We start from the raw sequence: 15,139 nt of genomic DNA, 5'->3' as shown, positions 1-15,139 counted from the left end.
AGTAGGATAGTCAGTAGAGTTAAGGATTTAAGTAGGATAGTTAGTAGAGTTAAGTAGGATAGTCAGTAGAGTAAAGGATTTAAGTATGATAGTCAGTAGAATTAAGTAGGATAGTCAGTGGAGTTAAGGATTTAAGTATGATAGTCAGTAGAGTAAAGGAGTTAAGTATGATAATCAGTAGAATTAAGTAGGATAGTCAGTAGAGTTAAGGATTTAAGTATGATAGTCAAAGTAGGACGGGCAGTAGAATTATGGATTTAATTACGATAGTCAGTAGAATTAAGGATTTAAGTAGGATAGTCAGTAGAGTAAAGGATTTAAGTATGATAGTCAGTAGAGTAATGGATTTAAGTAGGATAGTCAGTAGAGTTAAGCAGGATAGTCAGTAGAGTTAAGGATTTAAGTAGGATAGTCAGTAGAGTTTAGTAGGATAGTCAGTAGAGTTAAGGATTTAAGTATGATAGTCAGTAGAGTAAAGGATTTAAGTAAGATAGTCAGTAGAGTTAAGTAGGATAGTCAGTAGAGTTAAGGATTTAAGTAGGATAGTCAGTATAATTAAGGCTTTAAGGAGGATAGTCAGTAGAGTTAAGGCTTTAAATAGGATAGTCAGTAGAGTTGAACCATTATGTAGGATTTTCTGTTAAGTTAAATGAAGTAGGATATCGAGTAGCAAAATTAAGATGATAAAACCTTCTGATGTAATGATGTTAGAATAGTTTTAAACACAATTTGCATTTCACAATGTGTTATTGAGACATCAAAGCGTAAAAAAAAGTATTATATGGTCGAGCAAACAGGTTGAGGTATGGCCTATGTACAGCTGACAGTATCGCAGTACAAAATGACCCTGATTACAGACAAGTCTATGATAATGATAAGTTTTAAACTGTCACTATCTTGTTTCATTCTTATAGACCTCTGTTGGGTTAAATATACTTGACATTACTTTTCTTTTATTATTTCTGATTTACAATGGAACTGTTCGATTCGTTGGGTGATTATAGGCTGATCGGTGTGCGCTGGTATGTTAGAATCAAGTGCTGCATTTGTATAGTCAACACAACATCAATATACATGTACGTCATGTAAAGGTTGTAAAAGTGTCTAAGCATCGTCTTTGAGATAACTTGTCGCTATACAGGCACACATAACTTCTATTATAGCTGGCGATGGAAAAGAGGAAACATAAGTCGCTTTAGCACGTCATGGAATATATTTATTCCAAAGCCGTACGTCAACTACATAGTAACAAAAGACAAAACTCTAGAGAAATAAATAAATCAATAAAATAAATATACAACATTTGATATAGCGCCCTATCTAGCTAACACAAGCCACTCTAAAGCGCTTTACAGTACATATACATACAATTTTATACAGTCAATACAATTAGCATATATATATTAATCAATACAATATTGAGGAATTCGCAGGAGCTGCCTTATCAGGCGCTAACTACTAGTCCTATGCCACCTGGCTAATATCTCCCTATGTATAATAAGGAACAAAAAGGCAATGAGAAATGATAAGGGCTTAGCTAGCCCTTGTTCGGAGTGGATTCGTTTAGGAGCTGGTCCACGACAGGGCCTTGATATGGTGACAAAGGGTACAAGAAGCAGCGTCTGGTGTTTTTTTTGTGTGTTTTCTGTTTGAAAATATGGTGAATTCGCCTGCGTACCCGCGTAAAGGCAGCTACGCGCCCGAATTACAAGGGTGATCACCCGCCTTTACCGTGAAACTTTGACGGTCTAAAGTCACGAGAAAATAAAGAGATTAAAATTGAAACCGACTTATACGTTTACAAGGATTAGAAATTCCTGAAATTCCTGAAGATCATAATTTCCAATCAAAGTGCTTAGAGCAAAGAGTAAATATGTACCCTAAGAACTGTAAATCACATGTACACGTCCTTCAAACCTGTGATGGAAAATTTTGATAAGTCTGACACAATGGGCAATGGCTGACAAATACGATATACATTATTTAACACTACTGGAGTTACCTCCCCTTCTATTATACACGTTTATGCCGTTTTGTCTTTTCGTTTCATCCGAAAATAACGTGATTAAATTATTGATTCTCGTCCTTTCGCATACCTAATATATTTAAAATGCGAAATAATGAGCTTTAATTCTTCTGAAGTATCGTCCTTCCGGGTATAATACCTCATCATCCTCGTCTTTTCCCATAAAAGATATATGCAAAAGTACCCAACATTTCGTTCATTCGAGTCGGGTTGGTAACCCCATACCTCGGGGAATCGAACCCCAACTGTATGTAACTGGTGAAAGGCGAGTGCGCTATCGACTGTTCCATTATTGCCCTCTGAGATAGAAACATTGCAATACCATATGTACCCTCAGTAGGAGGCAATACTAGATATTGTCCCTAACCAGATTTTTAGAATTAGTGAAGTCCAACTATAAATGGCGCGGCTATACAAAGTATGATGAGATGGGATCTTTCAAGCCCATGGATGTAGGAGATGGAAATTATATCCAAGGGGTTTTCAAATTTTGTTAAATCCGAAGTCGGCCGAAAAATAGTGGTTTTCTCTCATTCCAATCAACAGAATTGGCTCAAAAACGACAAAAATTGTGTCAAATTTCCACATTATGGGATCGCACTGGTTTCCTGATGTTGTAATGTCACGTCATTCTTGCCACGCTCGTGAAATGGTGTGTAGAAAGATTTGTTTACACCCCTTTCTTACCATGAACAGGATGTCACATACGCTGAGTAATGATAGAAACAAGCCGTTCTAGAATTGTGGTAAGCTCTCATTATAATCTTCATCTTCTAGCAAATCGAGAGTCGCGTCTGTAAAAGTGAACCTTGTACGAAATGAGATTGAATACGGTACAGAAATCGTGATAGGCCAATTAGTAGTGCCCATCGCTTCACTGTCGGAATGCTATTAAGACAAGACAGCAAAAACAAGCACTGTACACTGAGTTATACCATCACAGTATCGTCACGGGCTGCCTGCTCTCCATCATAACGTTAGTATTCATAGCATCATTACTCTTCACGGTCCCTTTATCTGATAGGTAACGTAAAGGAAGAAAAATACTTCGTATTAACCGTATAACTGATTATTAACGCGGACTTAGATTTTCGCGATTTTTACCCAAAACTATAAAAAAAATTGCACGGATTTATATTTTCACGGTCTAGACATGTGAAATAACTAAAATTTAGCCGTGTCTTAGCACAGAGACGGTAAACTCGGCACAGAAAATGGACACTCGGCACAGAGACGGGACACTCGGCACAGAGACGGGACACTCGGTACAGAGACGGGACACTCTTCACAAAGACGGGAGCCTCGGCACAAGGACAGGATACTCGGTACAGAGACGGGACACTCGGCATATAAAGTGTCAAATTGAACATATTGAGCAACAACAAGTGTATAATGTCAAAACCATTAGATGTGTGATATAACCTATTTTTAAAACTAAGGGGAGTAACTCCCAATGTCAACAACGTACGCCCGGTCTGTATTTATTAATTGTATCTATGTTTTCATTTATATTAATTAATTACAACATTAACAATTTGACAACAAAAACATAATTTGTTTCCTATATTCAACTAGGAACTATTTGTCTCTGCGCACTAAATGAGATGTACAGTAAGTAACGATGAGGTTCAAAAATGGCGCTTAGAAAATGCCGTATGGAAAATAGAAAGTTGAATAATAACTAAACCATAGAGTTCATCATGTGTTGTTTTTATGCTTGCAACAATGTTGCGGTTTGAGGGCATGGATAATTCATTTATACTGCTATTTTTGTTTTTAAACCACGGAGAAAGTATTTAAAGAAACTGGAAAATGGCGACCGTCTATGGCCATTGAGAGGTGAAGTATTTGTTTTTTAATGGTAGATATGAGAGAAAAATACTCTTTCATATGTAACAGTAGGTGGATAGAGAATTCCTCCCTTGGGGATCATAATGTACGACATTATGATCCCCTCGGGAGGAATTCTCTATCCACCTCCGGTACATATGAAAGAGTCTGACAATCTTCCTAGGTGAGATATTTCGGTTTGCGTGTACAAGCCTATTTAGTCAACTTGATTTGAGTGTATAGCGGAACCTGCTTATTGAAGACACTTTGGTTTGTGGGTATAGAGGAACTCTTTAATTTCGGACATTTTGGTTCGTGCGTTTAATGGAACTTCGAAAGTCCGGACACTTTGGTTCGTATATACAGTGGAACATCTTTCGTCCGGACACTTTGGTTCGTATATACAGTTGAACATCTTTAGTCCGGACACTTTGGTTCGTATATACGGTGGTACATCTTTAGTCCAGACACTTTGGTTCGTATATACAGTGGTACATCTTTAGTCCGGACACTTTGGTTCGTATATTCAGTGGGACATCTTTAGTCCAGACACTTTGGTTCGTATATACAGTTGAACATCTTTAGTCCGGACACTTTGGTTCGTATATACAGTGGGACATCTTTAGTCCAGACACTTTGGTTCGTATATACAGTGGATCATCTTTAGTCCGGACACTTTGGTTCGTATATACAGTGGAAAAAACTTTAGTCCGGACACTTTGGTTCGTATATACAGTGGAACAACTTTAGTCCGGACACTTTGGTTCGTATATACAGTGGAACATCTTTAGTCCGAACACTTTGGTTCGTATATACGGTGGAACATCTTTAGTCCGGACGCTTTGGTTCGTATATACAGTGGAACATCTTTAGTCCGGACACTTTGGTTCGTTTATACGGTGGGTCATTTAGTCCGGACATTTTGGTTCGTTTATACGGTGGATCATTTAGTTTGTACACTTTGGTTCGTATATACGGTGGAACATCTTTAGTCCAGACACTTTGGTTCGTATATACAGTGGAACATCTTTAGTCCGGACACTTTGGTTTTTGTGTACAGTGGAATTTCTTAAGTCTAGAAACTTTAGTGTGTGTGTTAAGTGGAGCCTTACCAGTCCGAACAATTTGGTTTGTGTGTACAGTGGAACCTGTTTAGCCCGGATACTTTGGTTTGTGTGCAAAGAAGAGCCTGGCTAGTCCGGACAATTTGGTTTGTGTGGACAGTGGAACTTCGCTAGTCCGGAAGATTTGGTTAATGTGGACAATGTAACCTCACTAGTCCGGACGATTTGGTTTGTGTGTACAGTCGAAATTCGCTAGTCCGAATACCTTGGTTTGTGTATAGCGTAAACTTGATAAGTCTTCTGTTTGTGTGTACATTGGGGTCTCGTTTATCCGAACATTTCTGTTTGTTTAAATATTTTGGCTGTTTAATTAGGACACGGGTTTTAATGGCCTTTCTACCAAACATTGGTCTGTATTTACGACATTTCAATATTCGACGAATATGTTATACAAATATCAGAAAAAAATCCTTCTTTTTTACATGTACTATACATCATTAAATGACGTAAGATAAGGGGCTAATCATAGGCAGGTTTTAGCGAATTAATTAGAACACGAACAATACAAAAACCGACGGAAAATGAAATATGACTGTTTTGGTGACAATGTTTAATGACAGTCAGTTGACACGTTACAGTGTAGAGCAGAACATTAAACGGTAAAGCGGTACCTTACACCCATGTTCATGCTACATGTCATTGAGCTTCCATCAGATTACTTATGTTGATATAGAGTTCTATAAATGTGGAGTATCGTATCTCTGTCTTTGGTCGCGGCTAAGTATTGACTCGGGAATACGGCCATTGTCTCCGTATGGTAACACACAGCCAGTGACCAGCGGGCTGTTTATAGATGCAAGGATTTCATTCAGGTCATAAAGAAATAAAACGATAACCGAACAGATCGCCCATTCACCAAAATACCTGTCCGTACAGTTGATTTAGATGATACTACGTCACACACACACATACATATGTAGATAGGTCTTATATACATACGTGTGTTGAAATGTTTAAAAGGTTTTTTTTATGTTTTAATAGGAAAATAAATGGGGACAAGTGGAGTGGATTTATTCAGCTCTCTGTTAATCAGCGTTGAACAGGAGATTGTCTAGTAAGTTTGTGATGTCCGGAGAACATAGGGTATAAACAATTGGATTACACATACCGACACTAACGTTTCGATATGGACTAAACCTTTTGACCAATGGTCAGTAGATGACAATTCGATGGACTAAGAGCCGTTAAGACTATACATACATCTATTATCTGTAGTGACAACATTTAGAAATGACGTAAAGCGTTGAGTTGATACACGGGCGATATGTCCCAGGCTAGTGACAACGAACAGGCCGCCATGCGGGCCCAGGCCAGGAAGGACCGGGCCCTCAGGAAGATCCAACAATGGGTCAATAGTGACGAGAAACCGTTTGGTTCCAAGACGGATATGATCAAGGTTCCGGGTCTTCCGACGGGGAACGTCATAGAGGAGCGACGTCTTAAGGAGATTTTGTTCGATCTGGGGAAAAAACGCCAACAGTATATTTCTCACAATGAGTATGAGCAGCAGCGATTCCTGGAAGCGCAGAGACGAAAGTCGTACGAGCTCAGAAAGGCATTGTCCGATGACAACTTGTCACGTGGATGGTCGGTAAGCAACCGGAACCTCCTCACGCGCGAGGCCTCCTCTTACCTTACGACTGAAAACACGCGCGTTGGCCAGTTAGATAAAATAAACTCTTCGTCGCTGATAGATAAACAACAGGATGTGTTTATAACTGCCGGGGACCAAGAAAGAAACCCACCTTCCCAAGGCAAGATGGTGTCATTTGTAAGTGACCTTAAAAAGCCTCCACTTGCGGACAACTTCCGGCAAAGAAGTAAGTCAAGGTCGTTAGACCCTACCGCTGTTCCACTTGTTCCCTGGTCCAAAATGAAGTCTACGTCTATTCAGCCGGGAACACACCTTCCTCCGCTCATGGAAGATCCCAGATTTAGTCTCCTGGAAAAGAAGCTCAGCCCAATTTTCCACGGGAGGCGGAAAAAGAAGGATCTTGGTGACGTCATAGAGGGTCTGGATGCCCTTCATATCCCATCTAAAATGAAACAGAAGTCTCGAACTGTGATAGGACAACGAATTCGCCAGCTTCTGAAGGAGCAGGGGATAATATTTTGATGCTGATATCTACGGCGGATTTACACCTCTTCCTGTTCCGGCGACCAGTGTTGTAAGACAATGACCTGGCGCCATCTTGTGGTCGTGAGTTACGTGCCCAAAGCTTTATCTTCCCTTGCTTTATTGCATACTTAAAGTCTAATTTTCAACTTGGATTAAATTTATTTCTAACAAAATGTCAGTACAGTGGACTTTTGTTAGACCGGATATGGTTGATTTCGTATAAAAAGCGGATTACCGACAGAGAAACAATCATATTATACCGTATACAACTATTTGTACTGATGATGCATTGTACATATACATATTTGAAAAGTTCGACCCGATAAAAAGCCGAACTATTGTTATAGAAAACGCGAAAAAACATAACCAAAAAATTGAATTTTGAAACAAATGGAAGGAAAAGATCGAAATCACGCAAATATACGGAAACTAGCGGTAGAGCGAGGTGCCGGATTTCTGGAGTTCCGACTAACGTGAACCCCTGTAATTTTAGATGTTCATGCTACTTGGATGATGAATTTTGTTTTATATTCTCAGGTATATTTTAAAATGATTTAAAAAAAAATGTTTAATCATTTGTTGTTAAGCTAATCGGGTTTTGCTGTGAACAATAATAAGTAAAATGGTATCGATCATGGAATGTGAAAGTGTTCGTTTATGCAGAGAGGGTGGCTGAAACACCGCTGTTGTGTGGTTACCAAATACCAAACGGACCCTGTGGATTATAACTTTTTCAGGATGTTTTTTGCTAAGATTTGAAAGGAATGTGATAACCCTAATTCGATAAAAAATATATAGGGATTGAGTTTTTATGCAAACTTTAGAACGGAAGGGCTCAACCCTTTTTATATACACGTATGGGAACACACGAGTGGAATTATTTTCAAAATTTTAAATCACAATAAAGACATAGCTACACTATTATGATTAAGGAAATAATAAGTGCGCAACCGGAAAAGTAAGTCGTGAGTGAAGAAATAACGATGATGCATCACCACAAGCTTGAACTAGCTTTCAACGATGCCACATCAGCAATTCAGTTATAGTTTGTTAATACTGCAAGATAAATAAGTGTGGACGGACCGTTTTAAAAACGGTTTGAAACCGGAAAGTATATCTTGTCTCGGTCAGCAAGACGCTTGTTGACTTCACAAGGCTACGCCAGTGAGCTGCATTGACAGGATTATATCTAATCAAAGAACAAAACATTTGACGTATCTGCACCATCTATATCTATATCGATATTTAAGTGATTTTTTCCAATTTGTTTTCGGGATATGGGTTTTGTTTTGTATGCTAGTCACGTGAATGTTTGTAACTTGTGGCGGGATCTGTGTTCAGTGCCAGGATATTTTGTGACGTCACGATGGTCACTGGTTCATATTTATATTTCACGTTTATTGTACCATAAATGGTTAAGGTCATTATTTATTCAAAGCAATATATACGTATATATCTAATGTTGAAAATTCCGTGCTAGAGTTTTATTTTTATTACATTATTATGATACGAAATTCAGTCTTGGCGATGTAATATGAAATTTAATTGGCCAATAAAAGATTTCCCTGTTCGAATCATCATTCTGTTATTTACATAATTTTCATAAATACATATTTTCCCGTGTCTGTATCAAATTGGCGATGATTTAAACTTAATAAGGAATAACACATCTGTATCAATTTACGTGCATGAACACCACGAAACAATGTTGTGTTATGTATGTAAGTGCGCGATGAACTCTCGTCTGAAACACAGCGAGATAATGATTTATGAAATAAAACCAAAATTTGAAGTATTTCTAAAGGTTTGAGATATGGAACACAAAACAGCATGCAATAATAATACACTGTAAATCATTCTCGTGTATTTCTTTACGGCCAATATATCATGTGCAATGCTCTTTTAACCCCGCCCCCTCCCCCGGTAAGTTGCACATATATAAACACAGTGAGCCGTATCGTTTTTGCTAGCACGAACAAGTTTTGTTGAATGTGGGTACACGCGTGCATGTGCATATCTTATCGTTTTCACATACACTCACGTTAAATGGCAGCAATGTACCATTGGCTGCATTGTTTCGAAAAAATGACGTCAGCTTTGAGAAGCTTGTTGGCCAAAACGAGAGCGATGAATTATTCATCAAATGTTTGTACACAGATAGAAGAGACACACAATTTGATGGCCAATGTCAGGTTGCCTTATAGGCACTGAAATGGGGACGAAATTACATGCAATTGCATTTCCAAGTGGTAGAATAGATATAATCATCATATGTTGGTATTTTATGGTGGATTTGATAATGTATGGAAAACAAATATTTCGGGTATAATCCACCTTCAGTATTTCTTTTTATTTCTCTCTTTTCCAACATTTTCTCATCCTCTGTATATATTTTATCTTGATACCTACACACATGTTGATTATTCCTGAACAAGAGCCAAGTGTCGTATAAGATAAGTCATAATTAGGAGAGAAGAGACAGAATACATTGTATCCGCTGGGACTGGCAGTTTATAAACAGTAGTTGTAAATAATCTCTAGTCAGAAACTTGGTATACCTCGCCTGAATACGAGTACTTATTTTTCTGAGTCTTTCTAAATTTACACGTTTCAGCAGATGTGTGACGTAAGTTGTTGTATATTCTGGTTCTCTCGGAGATTAAGAGGTACGTTGTACTGAACCGTCTGTTAAAACATACTGCAGATAATGGAGATTGATCCAAAATATTTTCCTGCCAAATAATGTCGATTTTGAGTATTTGTCTTCAACACTTCCTTCCCATTATGTATTCCTCGGGCCGTTATTATCATGATAATAATAGTGTCAAGGGCCTGTGTCCTAGAGGTCGGTTAGACCTCCGCCCCCGCCTTTCTATGATGTACATAAAGCTAGACTCACAACAAAGCCCACGATGTTTACGTACACAATATGGTTCATATCAATAACACCGGGGTTTCGCCATATGCCGGTTGGTATTTGACACACTTATCACGTGATGTTGTTGTGGTGTAATGCACGTGCTAATCATATAGCTGCAGTTCCGCTGCTTACGGAGGCAGAGGATGAAGAGCTTATGATTACGTACGTGGGACACCGTGTTGGTGTTTCACAGTCACAAGAACATGCATTAAGATATATATGTAACAACATGTGCAGTCAGTCATGTGACAACGCGATTTACAACACGGTCACGTGATCCTTGTAAACAGTAAACAATACAGCAATGCCTTTTTCAGTTATCGTGGAAGTAACAAACACAATCACGTGACTTTAAGAACAACATAACAATCAGACACGACAATAAATTATCATTACAATCACGTGACCATGAAGTATAAATAACACAGTCAATCACGTGGCACTAGCATCACAATAAAAACGTGATAAAGAGTGGTTAACATCGGTTATAGAGGTGTCAACATCGGTTATAGAGGGGTCAACATCGTTTACAGAGGGGTCCACATCGGTTATAGAGGGTCAGCATCGGTTATAGAGGGGTTAACATTAGTTATAGGGGAGTCAACATCGGTTATAGAGGGGTCAACATCGGTAATAGAGGGTCAACATCGGTTATAGAGGGGTCAACATCGGTTATAGAGGGTCAACATCCGTTATAGAGGGGTCAACATCGGTTACCAACATATAGACACGTGACTGTGAGTCAACACACTGCTGGCCAATGGGCATGTGACTTACAGGAAAGTCAGTCAAAAACCATTCAGGAATTTTCTGGCAATCATTGAAAACCTAGGTGTTTTTTTTACGATTGATCTTCGTGTCGAAAATATTACAACTGAGTTCATAATTATGCTATCATAGTTATGTGTAAATCAAACGGATATTTATATCAAAGGACTCTAAATTGAACAGTATATAAATTACCAATCACTTTACATATAATATCTCATTTTCGATCACTTATTCAAAACAGATCGATTAAAAAACCATTCAACTTTGTAAATTGTTATAAATTAACAATGAACACATTATCTGATGAATTTGTAGGCGAGAAAAGCGACTATCTTGTGACTACATGTACAAGATTTCTAGGTTAAGATGCAAATCATATCATAATTATACAAACAGGGTCAGATACATAAGTGCTATCATTAATTTACAATCACGTTTAAATTTGTTTTCTTGCTGTAACCTGAAAAAATAATGGTCCCTGATACAGGTTTTAATAGAGCGAAACGAAGGTTTGTCAAAACAACCCCAAAACGTAGCTCCACGCATTGGAATACATTAGGTCGAACAGAGGTTTCAAAGATTTTAGAAAAGGTTACTGAACGATCCTTGATTGTAACTGTAGTAATTCCAAAGACATTCTCCAAAACATGAACCGCTATATAGGTATCATTGTTTTATGATCCGACGAATAATAACTCTGGTATATTGATAATAGTGGTAATATAATCTTTTGATCATAGTTACGATTACCGCGTGAGACTCAAATGTTCCTGTTTTAACTGTTGTAGTTTGTACATTCTTGTCACTTATACAGGCAATTTTATCACAATACATATATATATAACTTTATATCATCATAGTTACAGTAAAATACGTATATTACAATAGAAAACACAAGATTACTGTAGGGTTCACTGAAATATCAAACAATACATTACATAACAGTAGTGTTCACTGTAATATCAAACAGTACATTACATTACAGTAGGGTTAACTGTAATATCAAACAATACAATACATTACAGTAGGGTTCACCGTAATATCAAACAATACATTACATAACAGTAGGGTTCACCGTAATATCAAACAAAACATTACATTAAAGTAGGGTTCACTGTAATATCAAACAATACATTACATAACAGAATGGTTCACTGTAATATCAAACAATACATTATATAACAGTAGTGTTCACTGTAATATCAAACAATACAATATATTACAGTAGGGTTCACTGTTATATCATACAATACATTACATTACAGAAGGATTCACTGTAATATCATACAATACATTACATTACAGTAGGGTTCACTGTAATATCATACAATACATTACATTACAGTAGGGTTCACTTTAATATCAAACAATACAATACATTACAGTAGGATTCACCGTAATATCAAACAATACATTACATTACAGTAGGGCTCACTGTAATATCAAAAGATACATTACATAACAGCAGTGTTCACTGTAATATCGAACAATACATTACATAACAGTAGGCTTCACTGTAATATCAAACAATACATAACATTTCAGTAGGGTTCACTGTAATATCAAACAATACAATATATTACAGTAGGGTTCACTGTTATATCATACAATACATTACATTACAGAAGGATTCACTGTAATATCATACAATACATTACATTACAGTAGGGTTCACTGTAATATCATACAATACATTACATTACAGTAGGGTTCACTGTAATATCAAACAATACACTGTAATATCAAACAATACATTACATTACAGTAGGGTTCACTGTAATATCAAAAGATACATTACATAACAGTAGTGTTCACTGTAATATCGAACAATACATTACATAACAGTAGGGTTCACTGTAATATCAAACAATACATAACATTTCAGTAGGGTTCACTGTAATATCAAACAATACAATATATTACAGTAGGGTTCACTGTTATATCATACAATACATTACATTACAGAAGGATTCACTGTAATATCATACAATACATTACATTACAGTAGGGTTCACTTTAATATCAAACAATACATTACATAACAGTAGGGTTCACTGTAATATCAAACAATACATTACATTACAGAAGGGTTCACTGTAATATCATATAATACATTGCAATACAGTAGGGTTCACTGTAATATCAAACAATAAATTATATTACAATAGGGTTTACTGTAATATCAAACAATACATTACATTAACGTAAGGTTCTCTGTTATATCATACAATACATTTGATTACAGTAGGGTTCACTGTAATATCATACAATACATTACATTACAGTAGGGTTCACTGTAATATCAAACAATATATTACATAACAGAAGGGTTCACTGTAATATCATACAATACATTACATTACAGTTGTGTTCACTGTCATATCAAACAATACATTACATTACAGTAGGGTTCACTGTAATATCATACGATACATTACATTACAGTAGGGTTCACTGTAATATCAAAAAATACATTACATAACAGTAGGGTTCACTGTAATATCAAACAATACATCACATTAAAGTAGGGTTCACTGTAATATCATACAATAAATTACATTACAGTAGGGTTCACTGTTATATCAAACAATACATTACATTACAGTAGGGTTCACTTTAATATCAAACAATACATTACATTACAGTAGGGTTCACTTTAATATCAAACAATACATTACATTACAGTAGGGCTCACTGTAATATCAAACAATACATTACATTACATTAGGGTTCACTGTAATATCAAACAACACATTACATTAAAGTAGGGTTCACTGTAATATCATACAATAAATTACATTACAGTAGGGTTCACTGTTATATCAAACAATACATTACATTACAGTAGGGTTCACTGTAATATCATACAATACATTACATTACAGTAGGGTTCACTGTTATATTATACAATACATTTGGTACAATGTTACATGTATATAGTGCAGTGAAATACCATATTGTAATTCTTATAACGCTTTTTATAGACAGGTGGTCTTTTTGAGGCAGTGATTTTATTCTTTTGTTTTACAAATTTACATTTAAAATAGAGGGGTATGTCATTTTTTTAATGAATTCCCGATATAACGTCTCAAAACATTTGTTTTCGTCCGTATTTGAAAGTTTCGTCTTACTCAGACTTCATTTACTGGATAACCATTAGAACTGAGAGACGGATTGTAACCCTATAGAAAACCCCGCTTTTAAACAGATTTCCAATTTGTGATGCATATCTCTGATTTGATTATTTTTTATAGGAAATATTTTACTCTGTAAAATGAAAATATTGCTCCCAGTAGTTTCAGAGCCTGGATGTGACAGAGCGATCTCCTTTACTACAGTTTGGCAAAGTGACCCTCCTGTGAAACGAACTTTTCTGTCCGGCTTATGTGCCCAGCCTCTTTAATTTCTGTTCGAGTTCACGATGGGACCTGGAACGTCCAGAATATACCCGATGTGTTCCGCATTAAGTCGAAAACCTACAGTAAGCTAACCTAACTTACAAATCACATTTATTGTAATTATTGCTTGTTTTGTTCTTATTCTGTTTCGTTTCATTCATGTTTTTGTCGTTAATTTGTTCGTTTGTTTTGTTATGGCCTTACAACAGCTAAGGTCACGTGACGACAGGTGCCTAAGCCTTAAGAACGAGTTTTGATTGATTGATTGGTTTTACGTCCACTTCACTACCGAGTAGTTCGGTTATGCAGTAGACGAAGAAAAGACAAGAAAATGAGTAGAAGGGATGAAGAAAAGAACGTGTTTAATTTATGACAGTTAAATACATGTACGTTTCAGGAAAATTATGAGATATCAAAAGTGACGTATGTCACTGACAGCCCGTGGTCAGTACCCACCAGGTAGGGCTATTATACAAACCTTGTTACGTAATATAAGTTATGTTCAATACGATTGACAACGTGAAATAATAATTATCTCATATGACACAGAGGATAATGGCAAACATTGTACAATAAATGACACAGAGGATAATGGCAAACATTGTACAATAACTGACAGAGAGGATAAAGACTAACGCTAGCGTAACGTGTAATAGCCAAATCCTGTTGAAATGTCTTATAAACTTGTTTTGTAAAACAGTCAAACTTCAGTTACTGAGTATGAAGATAACTCCATAGGTTTTTTTTACAGTTAATTCAGAGATGTATAAAACAGTATAGTATATCCTTCTCTATTTAATTTAAACTTTTTTTTTTTTTTTTTTTTTTTTAAATCATAAATTGATTTTATTGTTTTGAAATTTATTAATTCAACGTATTTATTGCTTTTCCAATGTGATTGGAACATTGCACATCTATTACTGGGCGTGGCCATGATACGTCATGTTCTCC

This window comes from Mizuhopecten yessoensis, unplaced genomic scaffold (assembly GCF_002113885.1).
Source record: "Mizuhopecten yessoensis strain PY_sf001 unplaced genomic scaffold, ASM211388v2 scaffold11093, whole genome shotgun sequence".
In the NCBI taxonomy this organism is placed as follows: domain Eukaryota; kingdom Metazoa; phylum Mollusca; class Bivalvia; order Pectinida; family Pectinidae; genus Mizuhopecten; species Mizuhopecten yessoensis.
Note: the sequence above shows the minus strand (reverse complement) of the source record.